The 15,443-nt window shown below is 37.6% G+C and overlaps 1 protein-coding gene across 4 annotated transcripts in view; it reads left to right on the top strand.

Moving 5' to 3' along the window:
- The window catches only part of JADE3 (jade family PHD finger 3), a 138,389-nt gene that overhangs the window by 12,406 nt on the left and 110,540 nt on the right, over nucleotides 1-15,443 (top strand). The window lies entirely within an intron of this gene.

The following is a 15,443-nucleotide window of genomic DNA, read 5'->3' as shown; positions in this document are numbered from 1 at the left end:
AGAGATCCAAGTTATTTAAATCCTGCTTTTGAATCTTATTAGCTATGCAACCTTGAGTGAGTTTGACCTCTCTGTGCCCGAGTCTCCTCATTTGTAAAATGAAGTTATTAATAACCACGGGGATTATGTGGAATTAATGGCATATTAAGAATGAAATGCTGAGCAATATCTGACATACCAAATGTATTATGATCATCATCATCATCATCTCATGTTTAACAGAACCTTTCCCTGTCAGAGACATTTGCCTTTGGTTAATTAAAATGGAGAAATTAAGTAATCCGTAGGTGTGGTGTGTTTGGTAGGCAGGCCTTCAAAGCATGTTGTCTGTGGGCGAAATTTTAAAAGTTGTCCTCAGTGATGAGAAAGTTTAGGAACGGAGATGGATGGGAATCCAGTTTATCATACAAAGATTGGACCAGATGCCCAGTTTTGATGGTTTTACTTGTCCTCCAACATTGAAGAATCATGTTCACCCAAAATTTAGTGCATTGCTATACTTCATAAAGAAACTTCAAAAAGTAGCTCAGAAGCAATTAACACTCCTTGAGTGCTTGCTGTATACCAAGCCCAAGGCTAGGCACTCCTCAAGTGTATAAACCTGAGTACCTCCCCACAAAATAAGTTATCTGGATAGTCACTGAATGTTATTTTTATACTTTTTTTTTAAAGCTAACTGTTGAGGACACTGATAACACATGATATCTTGGAACCCCTGTGATATGAACCATCTATGATTTCTCAGATTCTAAAATAAAACACATCTTTTTACAGGAAACCTCCTCAGGTTTGAGAAGCACATTGAGGAGAGAATTAGCAAAAACTCAGCATGCCCACCCAGATCTCTTCCTAGAACACTATGTCATTAGAAAATGCAGCGGAGGTCCCTTTCTCGCGTAACTGCTGTATAGTATGGTCTGGCTAAATCTGAGCAAGCACAATGGCAGAGGAGATGTGTTCTCCCTGGAGAGCTTTTCCCTCTCCTATGGGATACACACAAAGGGCCAGCTATTCACCTCCTAGACAGTGGATGAAGTGCTATATATGTAAAGAGGAACCTAAATATCCTTTCTTTTCTTGTTTATTAGTTCGGTTGTTTTGTAATGTTTTCATTTGACACAATGCATCAGCAGAGGACAGTTCTTCAGGTGGCATTTCAAGGCAACTGGGTGGAACAAGGAGTCTTAAGCACACAGTCTGGGAAGTCATCTCTGAACTACTTCCTCACTGCCTCCCCTCTCCCAGTACCACAAATAATCCAATACTCAAGTTTACCTGGAGCCTTTCCTTACAACTGGATCATCCTTTCCTCTCTGCCCTGCCAGTCAGTCCTGCCTGGGCCAATTCTGAATTCTTCCAAATTCTAGCTCAGCAGATTTCCCCCTTCCCCAAACCCCGCTCATTTGGATGTCATCCTCTACACCATATTCCCTCATTAAGTCCTGCCTTTTCTGTCCACTTTGGCACCTAATGCCATACTTCCTTGCCCTGTGACCTATTTTGTATACACATGACCTGAAGGTTTACAGCTAGATTGCCACTGCCATAGTGGTAGGAAACCCTCAAATTCTCTACATCCTATTTCTCTCACACACTTGAAAGAGAATTGCTGCCTGCTAGTTAATTAACAAACCAAGGTCAATTCTCATTTTGTGTTAAAAAAAATTACACGTAACATGTTCTGTTGGCCACATAAGTCCTTTGGAAAGTAGTAGTTTGGGAAAGAAAATATACATTTTGTAGACTGTCAAAAGAAAACTGATGTTTTACCATGCTCCCCCTGTGAAAAGTGTGACTATGCAGTCTGCCTGGGCAGAGAATGGCTTCGCAGTATACATTATAGTCAAAGTGCAGGCAGCTTTTCCCTGGCTGCATCGTGGTTTCTAGCCTTCCCTCATGACTCCTTGCCCACTTATAATGTTAAAGAGCACTAGATTTTTTCTTTTCAAATATAAGCAAAACTTTGTAAACAGTTATACCCTACTTGTCTCACATGAAACTGGCGTCTTATATAGGGGTGTGTGTGTGTGTGTGATGAGCCTAAATTTAGCTCTTTCTAGGATAACCAATTAAATCCAAGATAAACATTTTTTATACGTCTGAATTAACCTGCCTGTAAAAGCTCCAATTATGCCCTTTAGCCCCTTGAGCAGAATCCATGTAGGCACTTGCCTTTAGGGAAACCATCTCTAGGCTGCTTTCTTGCCATGATCTCTATGCCACTCCAGGTCCAAATCAACTTCCTTCCAAACTGCTGTGCATAAAGATGTAGGTTCTAAAGGTCCCTTCCCTGTACTGCCATACCCACTCCTGCCACTAGGCTACCACGTACCCGTGGCTGCTTGCTCACTGCATGGTAGGTAGTGTCTGTACTCCTGAGAGCCTAGCGCTTAAAGTTCCCCACACCCAGTCATAACCTTTCCCACCATCCTTACCCCTTATGTCTTAAATCCTCTTCTCTACCCACTCCACCAAAGCGTGCATTCACTAGAGTCTAAACATACCATGAGTCATCCTGCCTCTCTGTTTGTACTGCCTTCTGCCTGAAGTTCTCCACATTCCTCTGCCTTCATTCCATCCTGCGCGTTCCTCAGGATCCACTCATTTTTTTCACCTCAGTGGTTCCTTCCATCTCTCAAGGCCCATAGGACTAAATGTGCTCAACACTCATTTTCCCAAATGGGATGGTGTGATAGTAGTGCTTAATGGCTACAAAGTCATTTCATCTCTGTATATATACCACGTGATAGTGTACTTTGCAGCTCTTCCCTTCAGGAGGTGGAGTCTGGTTCTCTACTCCTTGAGTCCGGGCTGTTCTTGTAACTTGCTTTGGCCAATAAATGCAGCGTGAGTAACTCTGGGTGACTTTTGAGCCTAGATCTCAAGAAGTCTTGTAGCTTTCCTCTTCTCCCTAGGAACCCTGTAGCAACCATATGAAGAAGCCCCAGCTAGCCTGGTGAAGTAAGAGAGATGATGTGGAGAGGCCAATCAACAGCCAACCATCAGACATGTGAATGAGGCTGTCTTAGACTATTCAGCCCTAGTCATATTGCCAGGTGACTGACTGCATAAGGGACCCTAGAAAAGACTAGGAGAAGAACCACTCAACTGATTCTAGCCCAAATTGCTGACCCACAGAATTGTGAGCAAAAAATGGTTATTTTAAGCCACAAAGTTTTGGGGTGATTTGTTATGCAGCAGTAAATAAGTGAAAGAGCAGGGTTTGTATTGCTGTATTCTTGGTGTCTAGAGGGCATGGCCATGGTAGATTTTCAATAAGAGATTGTTGTGGTTCACTGTCATCATGGTGTCACTCCTCTCTTTACTTAGTCAATCAAGCTTCCCAGTCCTCGTGTCTCTCCCTGGTTCTCAAACAGTTCAAAGCTTGGGCTCAACACTGTCTTCCAGAATGACACCTTGCAGTTCTTCTTCACTCCACTGGACCAGCATCCATCCATTTGCTCCTTTCACAGCCCCATGACAGGTCACATCTCTCAGCTCTGTGCTGCATCCCTCACTTCTTACCTTGTTTGTTCACTAACCCTGAGTGGCCAACCCATAGGCTGTTTTCAACCTCCCAGCTTTCCACCATCACTCTGAACCCTCACTACCTGATTCACATGTGCTTGTAATTAGGAAGGGCCTAGGAGACTGCCTTTTATGAATGAGGAAAGGAAGGCCCAGATAAGTAGTAGTAGTAGTAGTAGTAGTAGTAGTAGTAGTAGTAGTAGTAGTAGTAGTAGTAGTAGTAGTAATAAGTTATTAATTAATAATAAAAATTATTATTATTATTATTATTAATTGGCTTATTCAAGGTCACATGATAGCAGTATCAATACCAGAACCCATATCTCATGCAGATTATTACCTAGTAAGTTGCTTATTTGTGCTTGGTTCATGTGTGTGAAACAGTACCTTGTGGTTTAGACTGTGAAAGTTCTTTGAAGACAGGCATGATATCTTTTACTTTTCCTGCCTTTTCACATTCTCCTGCTATCTCCAAAGACTATCCTGTAACTACTGGGCACGTGAGTAGTCAATAAATACTTACTGATTAATTGACATTTAAAAAGAAATTACGCTTGGAACTGTTCTATATCTTGTTTGTGGTGGTAATTACAACAATACGTATATGTCAAAACTGGGACTGTACATTAAACAGGCTAAGTTATACTGTGTATAATTTAAATTAAGGTATAATCAAAGCAGTTTTGCTGAAGAAATCTATCTGATATATGTGGCTAAGTGTATAGGTAACATGTTACTGTGAGAAAAGAAATTTGGCCCATTGCAAATAAATTTGCACATAATAGGCACTCAGTAATGTTACTTTCCTTCCTTCTTGCACACAAATGCTGCATAATCACCTATCAAGACTGCTAAAGAAAGCATTCCTGCTGTAGGAGATGACTGGATCTCAGAAGACTTTTAAGATCCTATAGTTGGTTTGAAAGGTAAATAAATGGCTATTTTGGAATGTGTGTGTAAAGTAAAATATGTGAACACTGCCACACTACTCTAAGTGCAGGCCCCCTTAGAACCTTAATTTTACTTCCAAAGAGACTCAGGTATAATACTATTAGTCCTCTGTTGATAGAAATTATTTAAAACTTAATACAAAAGGGTGAGCAAATGTCCTTTCATTGTCATTCTGGAGCATTGACTGAGAGGCCCACCCAAGGATTATTTAGTTCTCTAGGGGATTACATCTTTGTTTGGCTCATTATTCACTAATGATTAGGGTCCAGACTTTTGGAAGTGACACGTTAATTTACAGATTTTTGTTTGGCAGAGATGAAAAAATTTCTATTTGGTAGAAGAAATAATCCCAAACACTACAGGTTAACTGCCCTGTAGGGCACTAATCACTTTTCTATCTAATGTAACTCTCTGTCTAGCATTTTTATTTTCAGTATGTATAGATACCGAATCTCTCAAATATTCTTTGAGTCAGCCTTACATCATACTGTTTCCCTCACTAATAAATTAATTTTTGACGTGTTCATTCTGTATTTGTATGTGAGTCATATTTTTAATTTTTAAAACTATATTTTGACACCTCAGGCATCCTACAGCATTGTCTGTGGACCATGCCCCATCCTCTACAAAGTCCCTGAAATCTACTACCGATTGATGGTTTTAATGGTGTACCAACACCTTGAAATATACCTTTGTGATCATGGTGGTACCTGAAGAGGTCTTCTCAGGAAAAAGACTGAATACCTCTGCAGGTGCTCAAGAACACTGCAGAAAGACATTCTGAAACTACTCTCACAAAATGAGAAATGAATGTTCCTTCTTATCATGTTACTGTTCTATCTAAAAGCCAAGGGGATGACATTAAGAACCTTTGTTTTAGGGATCCAGAGCAAACAGACTCATACTGGGCCCTTCTTTCCTGTCAGACACTATTCCTATGATCTGCTTTTGCTAGTAATGGCCATAAAATAACTATATTGGAGCAATAAAAATTGATAAGCTACCAGCTGCCTCAAAAGTCTAATAGCTTTGGCAAAATATACTACAGCTCATTGTGATAGAGCCTTATTTTCCCTAACAGGTTTTATTTTAACACTTTCCTTTTCACACTACTGAACAGCATAATCAAATCAACAAATTCAGCAAATGCTCAGTGTGTTCCAGGTACTAGGCACTGCTCAGCCCCCTGCCCCAAGCAGACTCCACTGATTTGTAGTGTCAGTCACTGATTTGTAGTTATCCGGGATGCAAATGGAGAGCAGAGCCTAAATGGAGGGTTGCAGTCTGCCCGGTCGGCACTCAAAAAATTTAAAATGGAGTCAAGCAAAAGAGTGGATCTCTTTCACATTAATAAAGTACAAGACTTAATTATCTATAAGACCACTGAGTATTAAATACATACAGATTTGAAACATCCTGAGAAAAAGGAAGGGCAGGTTAAAACATGGTTCACTAACAAACTGGTATTTATAAACATTCTAAATCAGCCTGACAACTTTATTGAAAGAGGTATGAAACAAGTATTTTGAAATGAAAACTCAAACTCAGAAATAATCCAGAAATGGTGCCCTTTTATACAAAGACCAGAGTGCTAACTTTCCATGCAGCATAGGGGATCCTCTGCAGAGGAAGTCTGAACCAAAATTCTAAAACAACAGGGAGGAGGGCGTGAAGTGGGTTGAGGATATGGAACAGGAGTAGGGGAAATTTTTTCAACCTACTTTCCCCCTGGTGATTATTTTTTAAAACTCTGTAATATTTCACAATAAAATGGTTTTTTTTTTAAGTAATCAGTTTGGGCCAGCTTCTGCCTTGGGATGTAGGAGCTGGAAGTAGTGTTGCTCTCACCCTTACAATTTAGCCAAGCTGAATTCAGATTCATGATTTTTATTGAACCCATCAGGGAGGACTATTTTGCTCAAGTATTTGTTGAGAGGAGTATTCAAGTATTTTGCTCATTTTAAAATTTGGTAGTTTGTTTTCTTGCTATTGTGTTTCGAGAGGTTTTTTTTTAAATTTTTTTACAACATTCTGGATAAAAGTCCTTTGTTGGTTATGTGATTTATCAGCAGATATTTTCTCTACATCTGTGGCTTCACTTTTTCATTCTCTTAGTGGTGTCCTTTACCAAGCAAGATTTTAATTTTGATGAAGTCCAATGTGTCATTTTTTAAAAGAACTCATGTCTAAGAACTCTTTTATTAACCCTAGGATATTTTCTCCTATATATTCTTCTAAAAGTTTTGTAGTTATATATTTTACATTTAGATCTATGGCTGTTTTGAGTTAATCTTTGTATATGATGTGAAGTTTAGGTGGAGATCTGTTTTTTACATATGGGTGTCTAATTGTTCCTGCACCATTTGTTCAAAAGACTATCCTTCCTCCTTTAAATTGCTTTTGCATCTTTATCAAAAATCAGTTGTCTGTCTTTAGGTCAATATCTGGACTCTCTCTCCTGCTCCATTGTTCTGTTTTTATCACTTCATCAATATCACTGTCTTGATTACTATAGCTTTATAGTATGCCTTAGAATCAATTAGTGTGGTTTCTCCAACTTTATTCTTCTTTAAAATTGTTTTTAGCTATTCTAGATCTTTTGCTGTTCTTTATAAATTTTAGAATCAGCTTGTCTATGTCTACGAAAAATCCTACTGGGATTTTTATTGGAATTAGGTTAAATCTAATGATGAATCTGATGAATTTGGGGAGAATTGACATCTTTAATATGCTGAATCTTCCACCACATGATTATAGTGTATTTCTCCATTTATTTAGATTTTCTTTGATTTTTTTTCATGGAAGCATCAGTGTTTTGTAGTTTTCAGCATATAGATCTTGTACATGTTTTGTTAGATTTATACCTAAATACTTCATTTCTTTGGAGCTATTGTAAGTGATGTATTTTTAAAAGATTCAGTTTCTAGTTGTTTATTGCCACCATATAGAAATATACTTGATTTTTGTATTGACCTTATATCCTGCTTCTTTGCTGAGCTATTAGCATATAGACTGCCTGATATATTCTAAACAATCATGTTGTTTAGGAGTAGGGATAGTTTAATTTCTTTCTTTCAATCTGTATACCTTTTCTATAATTTTTGTCCCTTATTGCACAAGCCAAGACTTCTAATATGATATTTGATAGGAGTAGTGAGAAAGCATATCTTTTTCTTGTTTCACCTTTAAGTTCTTTATCAGGTTGAGGAAGTTCCCTTCTATTCCTAGTTGCTGAGAGTTTCTATTATGAATGCATTTTGAATTTTGACAAATGCTTTTGTTGTCATCAACTGATATGATCATTTGGTTTTTCTTTTTCAGACTTAACATGTCGATTATGTTGATTTTTGAACGTTGAACCTGCCTTGCATTTCTGGAATAAACCCCACTTGGTTGTAGGGTTTTATATGTTGCTGTTAGATTTGCTAATATTTTGCTGGGGTTGCTTTCTTCTATATTCATGAGGTTATTGGTCTGTTGTTTTCTTTTTTGTATTACATTTGTCTGGGTTTCCTACCAGGGCTTTAGAAAATGAGTTGGGAAGGATTCTCTTATTTATTTTCTGGAAGACATCTTGCAGAATTGGTGTTATTTTTTTTCTTTAAATGTTTGTTGGAATTTGCCAGCAAAACCATATGGGCCTGGGCATTTCTTTTAAAAAAGATTTTTAGCTGTGAATTTAACTTCTTAATAGATGGGGGCATTATTCAGGTTACCAGTTGCATCTTCAGTGAGTTTTGGTAGTTTGTGGTTTTCGAGCAGTCTGTCCATGTAAGTTGTCTAATTTATGTGCATAGAGTTATTCATGGTAGTATCCCCTTATTCTTTTAATGCCTGTGGGGTCTATAGTGATAATCTCCTCTTTCATACCTGATATTGGTAATTCGAGTGTTCTCTCTTTTTTTTTCTTTCTCAGTTTTGCTAGAGGTTCATCAGTTTTATTAATCTTTTCAAAGAATGAGCTTTTGTTTTCATTGATTTTTGTCTATTATTTTTCTGTTTTCAGCTTGATTTCTGCTTTGTATTTCCCTTTTCTGCTTGCTTTGGATTTATTTTGCTCTTTTTCTAGTTTCCTAAGGTGGAAGTGTAGATTACAGTTGACCCTTGAACAGCAGGAGTTTGAACTCCGTGAGTCCATTTATATGCAGATCTTTTTCGATAGTAAGTACTATAGTACTACACCATCCACGTGGTTGGTTGAATCCATGAATGTGGAACTGCAGATACAGAGGAACTGAGGTTTTAGAGGAACCATGGATAGGGAAGGCCAACAATAAGTTAGACGCAGATTTTCGACTGCACGGAGGTTTGGCACCCCTAACTCCTCCATTGTTCGAGGGTCAGGTATATTTATTTCGGACCGTTTTTTCCCTAGAAGGGTATTTACTGCTATGAATTTTCCTCTAAGCAATGCTTCAGGTGAGCCCACAAATTGGGTTATGTTGTATTTTCATTTTTCTTTAATTCAAAATATTTTTTAATTTCCCTTGAAAGTTACTCTTTGAATAATAGATTATTTAGATGTATGCTATCTAACATCCTAAGTGTTTGGAACTTTTCCTCTTATCTCTCTGTTGTTGATTTCTATTTTAATTCCTTTATGGTCAGGGAATGTATTCTTTATGATTTCAATTCTTCGATATTTGAGGTTTGTTTTGTGACTCAGAATGTGGTATATCTTGTTGATAGAATATATATTCTGCAATGTTCTATACATGTCAGCTAATTCCGCTTGGTTGACAGTGGTGTTCAGTTCTTACATATTCTTGCTGGTTTTCTGTCTACTAGTTCTATATATTAATCAGAGAAGAATATTGAAACCTTCAACTATAATCGTGGATTTTTCTACTTCTGATTTTTATCTTGGGGGGAAAATCAGAAAAGAACAGCTTTACTGCTTTGCCAGGCAAAGGAGAGTCACAGCAGGCTAATGCCTTAGAGTGCTGCTAATTTTAGATCAGACAGTTTTTGCTTCACATATTTTAAAGCACTGTTGTTAGGTGTTTATACATTTAGGATTGCTAAGTCTTTTGGATGGATTAATAACCCTTTTAGCATTATGTCATATCCCTCTGTATCCCTCTTTATCCTTGTAATTTTCTTTACTCTGAGTTACTTCTTTTGATCAGTGTTTGCATCATAGCTTTTTTCATCTTTTATTTTTTATCTGCCTATATCACTATATTTGAAGTCATTTTCTGATAGACATTGTGTAGTAAGTGGGGTCATGAGTTTTAAATCTGTTCTGACAATCTCTGTCTTTTCATTGTATGTTCAGACCATTACACTTAATGTAGTTATTGATATGCTTGGTTTAGGCCTACCATTTTATTATTTCTTTTCTTTGTGTTACCTCTGTTATTATTTCCTCTTTTTTTCTACTTTCCTGCCTTTTGGATTGTTTGAACTTTTTTTTAGCACTTCATTTTATTTCATCTATGGCTTTGAGTTTATCTCTTTGCATACCTTTTGTGGTTGCTCTAGGGATTATAATATACATATTTAGCTTTGCGCAGCCTACTGAGGAGGTTTTTTTTAATGGAGGTACTGGGGATTGAACCCAGGGCCTCGTGCATGCTAAGCACGCTCTCTACCACAATCTCCTTAGAATCAATACTTTACCATTTCAATAGAAAGGCAGAAACCTTACAGCATGTAGGTCCCTTTACCCTCTCCCCTTTATGTTTTATTTGTCTTATATATTACGTTTACACATATTGAAAATCCCTTCACACATTCTTATCATTTTTGCTGTCAGTTGCCAAACATATTTTAAATAATTTGAGAGAAGAATAGTCTACCATATTTACCTAGATTCTACCATTTATGTTGCTGTTCCTTCATTCCTAATGTTCTGAATTTCTTTCTACTGTAATTTCCCAACTTTCTGAAGAACTTACTATTAGCAGTTCTTTTAGAGCAGGTTACTGGCTATAAATTCTCATTCCTGAAGGACTTTTTGCTGGATATAGAATTATGTGTTGACAGTTCTTTTTTCCCCACAGTTCAAACATGTGCCATTTCCTTCTGACCTCCATGGTTTCTGATAGAAAAAAAAAAATCCACTGTCATTCAAATTGTTATACCCCTTTAAGGGTAATGTGTTTTTCTCTGGCTGCTTTCAAGAGTTTTTTCCTTTGTGTTTGTGTTCAGCAGTTTGATTTGAATATGTCTGGACATGGGTTTCTTTGGGTTTATTCTGTTTGGAGTTTTTCACTGCTCAGGCTATTTAAAATATCATAAGTAAGCTCTAGATTCCAGAATAAATTGGAATGATAATGATAAAAGACTTCTTTTGAAAGTGTCTTTGCTTCATAGGGACCTGCAGACAGTAGAAATTGAAGTACTTGCTGTAAATTCCAGACAGAATTTAACGTTAGTTTAGTAAATTACTGTTGTAACTCCTGCTCCCTTTCAGTGAAGTGGAAGATTGTTGCAAATGGACTAGAATGGAGAGAATTGAGCCCCAGAGAGAATGAGTGAGTTTTATAGCTTTACACACCTAGTAAGTTGTGGGTCTGTAAGTTAGTTTTCAAGTTCTGTTTATACTACTATAATACGTTGCTCTGCACTTACAGAATTTGTCCCTCCTCCCAAGCTGAAACTTTAACATAAGTTTATGGTGAGATGCTGGTTTGAAATGTCAGTTTTTTTCTTAAACAGGTACAGTCTGAAGTTTTAGATTCCTTCAGGGAGGTATCAAGTCTTGGTTTGAGCAGAGATTGGCATACTACAGCCTGCCAGCCAAAACTGGCCCACTAGCTGTTTTCATACAGCCGCAAGCTAAGAATGGATTTTTCTGTTTTTACTTCTTTTATGTTTTTTTTATTGAGGTATAGTCAGTTTACAATGTTGTGTCAATTTCTGGTATACAGGATTTTTCTGTTTTTAAATGGTTGAAAAAAATAAAAAAAAATATTTCATAACATATGAAAATTATATGAAATTCAAATTTCACTATCCATAAGTGAAGTTTTATTGGAACACAGCCATGTCCATTTGTTTACATATTGTCTGTGATTTTTTTTTAATGCTGTAATGACAGAGTTGAATAGTTAAGACAGAGTCCTGTCTGAATGACCTGCAAAGAAGAAAATGTATACTGTCTGGCCCTTTACAGAAAAAAGTTTCATAACTCCTTGTTTACAATAATGTCCAGTAAATTGAGTTAGAATACCATTGATCTGAATGAACTGTGTGAAAAAGGTAGCTAGAATTCAAACGTTGCTCTTTGAATAAAGTGTCTTAGATGTAAGAAAAATAGAAGAGTTATTAACTGATTATAGTACTAGTCTATACACATGTATTAAATATCTTAAGTTCTGCAGCAATATTCTGTACTTTTAAAACTAGCCCTTCAGGAAATTCTGCCATTTGTGACAACCTGGACAAACCTGGAGAGCATTATGCTAAGTGAAATAAGCCAGACAGAGAAAGACAAATACAGCATGGTATCACTTACACATGAAATTAAAAAAAGGGTCAAACTCATAGAAACAGGGAGTAGAATGGTGGTTGCCAGAGGATGGAAAGTGGGGGAAGTGGGGAGAGGCTGGTAAAAGGGTACAAACTTTCAGTTATAAGGGGATAAGTTCTGGGGATGTAATGTACAGCATGGTGACTATAGCTAACAATACTATATTTTATACTTGAAAGTTGCTAAGAGTAGATCTTAAATGTTCTCACCACAAAAAGGAAAAAAAGGAAACTATATGAAGTGATGGATGTGTTAACTTGATGGTAGGAATTCTTTCACAACGTGTATGTATATCAAATCATCCATTGTACACTTTAAATATATTATAATTTTATTTGTCAGTTACACCTCAATAAAGCTGAGGGGAAAATTAAATAAATAAAGGGCAAAAATAAAATAAAATTAGCCTTTCGGATCAGGAGAAATTGATTGGAAGAAAAGCCAGAACTGTTTCTTACCTGGTTGTTTGAAGACAATTGTCAGTTGGAGGCACTTGAGGCCCAAGTGTAAGAGGCTTAGGGAGGTTTTCTTGACTGGACAAGATAAAGGCTGTTATTTAAATTTTGTTTCCTGCTTCTAAGTTGGGCTTTTTATAGGTCTAATTAGCTAGTTGACTTTCTGTAGGCTTCTTTTGTGAGTCTTTCTCTATGACTAGTGAGAGGAAATGGCTGATCACTTTCAAATGAAGAGGAAAGCCCAACTCAGACCATGAACTGAGCCTGCCATTAACCCTCACCCTTACCCCTGTAGGTTGGCCCTTTCCTCTGGGCTTACAGACCTACCTTGACAGCTGGCATCAGAAGTCCATCGCGATGTCCATGGCTTGTTTCTCCTAACCTCTTTCCTCCATTCCAAGGACCAGATGAGCCACAGCTGTAGTATGCATGCATTTAGGGATATTTTTCGGCCCAAGGTAACTTCTATTACCCACTGAAACTTAAGCTTCTTAAATGGGGTGCCTATCATAGAGTTCCTAGAAACAACCTATTTTATTTTATTTTATTAAAATTTTTTTAATATGGGCACATTATTATCAACCAAAAGCTATAGTTTACATTAGGGTTCACTCTTGATGTTGTACATTCTATAGGTTTTCACAAATGCATAATGACATGTAGCCACAGAATAATTTCATTGCCCTAAAAATCCCTTGTGCTCAATCTAGTCATTCGTCCATCCCTCCCTCTCCCCAAACCCCTGGAAACCACGATCTTTTTATTGTAGAAACAACCAATTTTAAGTGCACAGTACACAATTTTTAGGGTAAAAATACTATTCTCTTGATTTGGAAACTTATCTTTTAGGTGACGGGAAAACACATCTCTCTTTGTACTACGCATGCATATGTATTTTCTACACATGTGTGTTCTGTACCTATACATTCCCTCTTGGATCTGTTATCACCATGAAATACAACTGTCCTGAATGTCCTGGGCCTACACCATCCTGGAGGTGAAACCAGGGTCTGGATAACAGTCACTCAGACTTTTGCTGGTTCTCTTATAGTTCTCCAGCTTCCAGGGCAGTCTTCAAACGTGCCCAGTTTACCTGGGAGATATCTGCTGTATTTTCCTGAGTAGGTACTCTAGAGCTGCAAGTGTCATCTCCCGCCTCTCCTCTTCCCTCTAGCACCTTTGGTGACCCATGGGGCAGTGTCCTTGCTGGGCTGCTAGTGCTTTCAATCCCTGAGGCAGCTCTCCTGTGTGTTTGCACAGCCCTCAGTGCTGCAGATACCACTGACATACCTGACTGTGTGGGTGAGCCACTCATCCAGTACCCAGTTAAAGGTACTGGTGTCTGCACTACGGCTTTAACTCTCTCATCCTCCTGCTGCAGCTGAAGTGTCTGGGGCTGTGAAGGCTGCATGTCAGCTTGTTTAGGTTTCTGTGGAAAGCCCCTCTCTTACTGGATTCTGAACCAAGTCCTTGAAAGCTGGGCTTTTAGATAAACCTGAGTAAAACACTTTACACCATTTTCTGGATCACTCCTCCCTCGTACCTTGGGGTATTGCCACTAGATCCAGTCGATGAGCTACCATCTTCTCTTGGGACCGCCTTCTTTATTAGGGAGTTCCTTGGTTCCTCAAGAACCTATATTCCTGGTAAGATAGGGTGCTCCTAGGCATACCTGACAGGTGAGAAAACCACTGGTGTGTTAATCACCTTCTGCTCAGGTGGGGCCCCTCTGTGGGTTCATGTGTATGTATTGATAATATATGCCCTATGGTGCATATCCTTGAGGAGATTTTAAGGCTGATCAACTGCTGTAGGAAGTCCAAAGCTTAATTTCTACCTTTACCTAAACTAGGCCATCTCTTGCATTCATCTGAGATGTTATTGCATTCGTTTGGTCTTCTCTGTGCCCAAACATTCTGCCATGTGCCACCTTGTGCCCACTTAAGGCATAAGTGGTTGACCTACCTATCCAGTGTTACTATTTCATAGAAGTTGGCTCTTATTCTTCCCAAACCTTCATCTACTTTTGTATCCTCTTCCAAGGACTGTTAGTCTCCTTTTTCTGGTTTCTTGAGGCAGGAGCTTAGACTATTGACTTGAGACTTTGTTCTTTCCTAATCTAAGTATTTAGTATTATAAACTTCCCTCTCAACACTGCATTAGCTGTGCCCCACAAATTTTGATATGTTGTTGTGTATTTTCATTTTCATTCAGTTCTGTCTATTTCAGAAATTTCCCTTGAGATTTCCTCTTTGACACGTAGCTTATTTGGAAGTATGTTATTTAGTTTCCAAATGTTGGAGATTTTCCTGTTATCTTTCTGCTATCTGCTTTGATTCCATTGTCATCAAAGAATGTATTCCCTATGATTTCAATCTTATTAAATTTGTCTAAGCTTATTTCATGGCCCAAGATATGGTCTATCTTGTTATATTTTCTGTGGGTACTTGAAAAGAATGTAATACGCTGTTGTTGGATGCAGTGTTGTTTTTTTTTTTTTTTTACAGATGTCAACTAAATCCTATTGGTTGATTGTGTATGTTAAGTTCTTCTATATCTTTGCTCATTTTCTGTCTACTGGTTCTGTCAGTTGTTGAGAGAAGAATGTTGAAATATCCAAATATAACTGTGGATTTGTCTATTTGTCCTTTCAGTCCAATCAGTTTTTGCTTCACATATTTTGCAGCTTTTTTTTTAGTGTATACACATTTAAGATTGCTGTCTTGGTGGATTGACTCTTCTGTCATTGTTTAATGTTCTCCATTTGTGATAATTTCCTTTTATTGATATTAATATAGCCACCCCTCCTTTTTTGAGTAATATTTGTATCTTATATCCTTATCCATTTTTTCACTTTCAACATACTTATATCTTTATATCTGAAGTGAGTTGCTGTAGACAACTTATAGATGGATCATGTTTTTTAACCCACTCTACCAGTCTCTCTCTGTCTTTTAACTGGTTTATTTAGACCATTTATATTTGCTGGTCCTTCAGAGATCAATAAAATGTCTATCCATGGAATATATTTT

The sequence above is a fragment of the Camelus dromedarius genome, chromosome X (assembly GCF_036321535.1).
Source record: "Camelus dromedarius isolate mCamDro1 chromosome X, mCamDro1.pat, whole genome shotgun sequence".
Lineage (NCBI taxonomy): Eukaryota > Metazoa > Chordata > Mammalia > Artiodactyla > Camelidae > Camelus > Camelus dromedarius.
Note: the sequence above shows the minus strand (reverse complement) of the source record. Positions and strands in the feature narration are given on the sequence as shown.